Below are 5,080 nucleotides of genomic sequence, written 5' to 3'. Positions count from 1 at the left end.
TTCTAATTCTATTTTTATTAAAAGTCTTCTTGTAAGAAAACTGAATGCTTTTTCATTGTTCTCAGATCCAGGGGTTTGGGTCTGTGGTCACCTATGCAAATTGGTGAGGCTTTTTATCCAACATTTCCCAGGAAAGGGAGGGTGCAAGTGTTGGGAGGATTGTTCATTGTTCTTAAGATCCAAGGGTCTGGGTCTGTAGTCACCTAGGCAAATTGGTGAGGCTTTTCACCAAACCTTGTCCAGGAAGTAGGGTGCAAGGTTTTTGGGAAGTATTTTGGGGGGAAAGACGTGTCCAAACAGCTCTTCCCCAGTAACCAGTATTTGTTTGGTGGTGGTAGCGGCCAATCCAAGGACAAAAGGGTGGAATATTTTGTACCTTGGGGAAGTTTTGACCTAAGCTGGTAAAGATAAGCTTAGGAGGTTTTTCATGCAGGTCCCCACATCTGTACCCTAGAGTTCAGAGTGGGGGAGGAACCTTGACATGGTGGCAGCGTGGTGGGATTAACCTGAAATCATTTTGAGATCCAGTTGAGACTTTTTTGAACTAGAAATACAGATTTTAAAAAAGAAATTTTTTTTTTTCCTTTGGAAAGGAAGTCCAAAAAGCAGCTGGAACTGAAAGCAGCTTGTTTTTTCTCTGCTTTGTGGCCAAGCAGAGACAAAAGGGGATTATCTTTGTGAATTGCAGGTTTTCTTTGCCTGGAGGCAGGGTACTTAACTCCTGCAGGGAAATTCACAGTCTTCCAACCCAGAGGTTTTTTTTTTCCTAAAAGTAAATAGGGGGGGTGTGTTCTACCCATTTGCTTTTTCTTTGGGCTGGGTAAACAGGTTTCAAAGTAGTTGGAAGTTTTTGCTTTGATTTGGGCCCAGAGCAGAGACAAGGGAATTGTCTTTTTCTGTAGGCTGACAATCACTATCAGAGAATAGGTATTCTATTCCAGCACAGCAAAATTTTACAGCCAAGTTTTGTTTGTTTATTTCTAAACCTCGGGTGTAAAGTTAGTTAAAAACAGAGAGGTTAGGATGACAGAATCCACAGCACAACAAAAGATGGAATTAGCCAGATTTCAGGCTGAGGAAAAACAAAAGGAACATGAAAGACAGATAGAACTCATGCGGCTGGAAAAGGAGGTACAGGAGGCTGCCCACAGGAGGGAAATGGAGGCAAGGAAGCATGTGGAGGAGGAGAAGGAAAAAGAGAGGAAGCATGTGGAGGAGGAGAAGGAAAAAGAGAGGAAGCATGTGGAGGAGGAGAAGGAAAAAGAGAGGAAGCATGCACTGGAGATGGAGAAGGTAAAGGCTCAGCAGAATATACCAACAAACCCTAGCAATCCTTCTCCAGGTACCACTCCCCATCCCAGAAAGTTCCCCACCTACAAGGCAGGTGATGATACTGAGGCCTTCTTAGAAAACTTCGAAAGGGCCTGCCTTGGGTACAACATCTCTACTGACCAATACATGGTAGAGCTGAGGCCGCAGCTCAGTGGACCCTTAGCTGAGGTGGCAGCTGAAATGCCTAAAGAACACATGAACAAGTATGAACTGTTTAAATCCAAGGCGAGAGTCAGAATGGGGATAACACCCGAGCAGTCTCGTCGGAGGTTCAGAGCCCTAAGGTGGAAACCAGACGTGTCATTTACCCGACATGCCTACCACATTGTGAAACATTGGGATGCCTGGATATCCGGAGCAAGTGTTGAATCTCCAGTAAATTTGCCCTTCCTAATGCAAATGGAACAATTCTTAGAGGGTGTTCCTGAAGAAATAGAAAGGTACATCCTAGATGGGAAGCCCAAAACTGTAATCGAGGCAGGAGAGATTGGAGCCAGATGGGTGGAGGTGGCAGAGAAGAAAAAAACTGGTCGCAGTTGGAGCGGAGACCAGAAGGGACAACCCCAGGCCACACCCTATTACCGGGGGCCGCCCAAAGCCCCACCTACCTCCCAAAGAACCCTCCAGACCCCTTATCGTCCCACCACCCCGTTCTCCAGCAACCCTCCTCGCCCCAGTGACCCGTCAGCTGGACGATGTTTTAAATGTAACGAGCTGGGGCATGTAAAGGCCAACTGCCCCAAGAACCCCAACAGATTACAGTTCATTGCACCGGAATCGCACCAGAGGTCCACAGGCCCAGATACCTCCCAGATACCCTTGGAGCGGAGGGAAACTGTGAGTGTGGGCGGGAAGAAGGTCACCGCGTGGAGGGACACCGGAGCACAAGTGTCAGCTATCCATGCTTCCTTAGTGGACCCCAAGTTAATCAACCCAGAGATCCAAGTGACGATTCAACCCTTCAAGTCCAACTCTTTCGATTTGCCTACAGCCAAGTTGCCTGTCCAGTACAAGGGCTGGTCAGGAATGTGGACTTTTGCAGTCTATGATGATTATCCCATCCCCATGCTGTTGGGGGAAGACTTGGCCAATCATGTGAAGCAGGCCAAGAGGGTGGGAACGGTCACCCGCAGCCAGGCTAAACAAGCCGTGAGGCCTAGCTCTGTTCCGGAAACTTCTATCAGGACCCGGTCAGAGGTGATGGACCCGGACCCCAGGCCAATGTCTGCAACAGCAGTAGTGGATCCAGTCCCAGAGACCCAGATGGAACCAGTCCCAGAACCGGAACCAGCCGAACAACCAACACCAGACCCATTGTCAGCACTGAATCCAGTACTTGCAACCTCAACACCAGAGGGCCCCACCGAACCTGAACTGGCAGCAGCCGATAACCCGACACAAGAGGCTCAGCCGGAGCCTGAATCCCAACATAGTGCACCAGCGGAGAGCGGTTCACAGTCAACAGAAACAGCTCCATCCCCTATATCGCTTCCAGAGGGACCAAGCCTAGGTCCACAATCCAATGAGGAACTGATGTCTCCAGCATCGAGGGAACAGTTCCAGACCGAACAGGAAGCAGATGAAAGCCTCCAGAGAGCTTGGACGGCGGCACGGAGCAACCCACCGCCTCTCAGCTCTTCTAATCGATCCAGGTTTGTTGTAGAAAGAGGACTTTTATACAAGGAAACTCTTTCTGGTGGACACCAGGAAGACTGGCATCCTCAGAGACAGTTGGTAGTTCCAACTAAATACCGGGCCAAGCTCTTGAGCTTAGCCCATGACCACCCTAGTGGTCATGCTGGGGTGAACCGGACCAAAGACCGTTTGGGGGGGTCATTCCACTGGGAGGGAATGGGCAAGGATGTTTCTACCTATGTCCAGTCTTGTGAGGTGTGCCAAAGAGTGGGAAAGCCCCAAGACCAGGTCAAAGCCCCTCTCCAGCCACTCCCCATCATTGAAGTTCCATTTCAGCGAGTAGCTGTGGATATTCTGGGTCCTTTTCCGAAAAAGACACCCAGAGGAAAGCGGTACATACTGACTTTCATGGATTTTGCCACCCGATGGCCGGAAGCAGTAGCTCTAAGCAACACCAGGGCTAACAGTGTGTGCCAGGCACTAGCAGACATTTTTGCCAGGGTAGGTTGGCCCTCCGACATCCTCACAGATGCAGGGACTAATTTCCTGGCAGGAACTATGAAAAACCTTTGGGAAGCTCATGGGGTAAATCACTTGGTTGCCACTCCTTACCACCATCAAACAAATGGCATGGTGGAGAAGTTTAATGGAACTTTGGGGGCCATGATACGTAAATTCGTAAATGAGCACTCCAATGATTGGGACCTAGTGTTGCAGCAGTTGCTCTTTGCCTACAGAGCTGTACCACACCCCAGTTTAGGGTTTTCCCCATTTGAACTTGTATATGGCCGTGAGGTTAAGGGGCCATTGCAGTTGGTGAAGCAGCAATGGGAGGGATTTACACCTTCTCCAGGAACTAACATTCTGGACTTTGTAACCAACCTACAAAACACCCTCCGAACCTCTTTAGCCCTTGCTAAAGAAAACTTACAGGATGCTCAAAAAGAGCAAAAAGCCTGGTATGATAAACATGCCAGAGAGCGTTCCTTCAAAGTAGGGGACCAGGTCATGGTCTTAAAGGCGCTCCAGGCCCATAAAATGGAAGCATCGTGGGAAGGGCCATTCACGGTCCAGGAGCGCCTGGGAGCTGTTAATTATCTCATAGCATTCCCCACCTTCAACCGAAAGCCTAAGGTGTACCATATTAATTCTCTAAAGCCCTTTTATTCCAGAGAATTAAAGGTTTGTCAGTTTACAGCCCAGGGAGGAGACGACGCTGAGTGGCCTGAAGGTGTCTACTACGAAGGGAAATGTGCTGGTGGTGTGGAAGAGGTGAACCTCTCCATGACCCTTGGGCGTATGCAGCGACCGCAGATCCAGGAGCTGTGCACTAGCTACGCGCCAACGTTCTCAGCCACCCCAGGACTGACTGAACGGGCATACCACTCCATTGACACAGGTAATGCTCGCCCAATTAGAGTCCAACCTTACCGAGTGTCTCCTCAAGCTAAAACTGCTATAGAACGGGAGATCCAGGATATGTTACAGATGGGTGTAATCCGCCCCTCTGAAAGTGCATGGGCATCTCCAGTGGTTCTAGTTCCCAAACCAGATGGGGAAATACGTTTTTGCGTGGACTACCGTAAGCTAAATGCTGTAACTCGCCCAGACAACTATCCAATGCCACGCACAGATGAACTATTAGAGAAACTGGGACGGGCCCAGTTCATCTCTACCTTGGACTTAACCAAGGGGTACTGGCAGGTACCGCTAGATGAATCTGCCAAGGAAAGGTCAGCCTTCACCACACATCTCGGGCTGTATGAATTTAATGTACTCCCTTTCGGGCTGCGAAATGCACCCGCCACCTTCCAAAGACTTGTAGATGGTCTCCTAGCGGGATTAGGAGAATATGCAGTCGCCTACCTTGATGATGTGGCCATATTTTCGGATTCCTGGGCAGACCACCTGGAACATCTACAAAAAGTCCTTGAGCGCATAAGGGAGGCAGGACTAACTGTTAAGGCTAAGAAGTGTCAAATAGGCCTAAACAAAGTGACTTACCTTGGACACCAGGTGGGTCAAGGAACTATCAGCCCCCTACAGGCCAAAGTGGATGCTATCCAAAAGTGGCCTGTCCCAAAGTCAAAGAAACAGGTTCAATCCTTTTTAG

The sequence above is a fragment of the Natator depressus genome, chromosome 6 (assembly GCF_965152275.1).
Source record: "Natator depressus isolate rNatDep1 chromosome 6, rNatDep2.hap1, whole genome shotgun sequence".
Classification (NCBI taxonomy): Eukaryota; Metazoa; Chordata; order Testudines; family Cheloniidae; genus Natator; species Natator depressus.
This window is presented reverse-complemented; position numbering follows the sequence as displayed.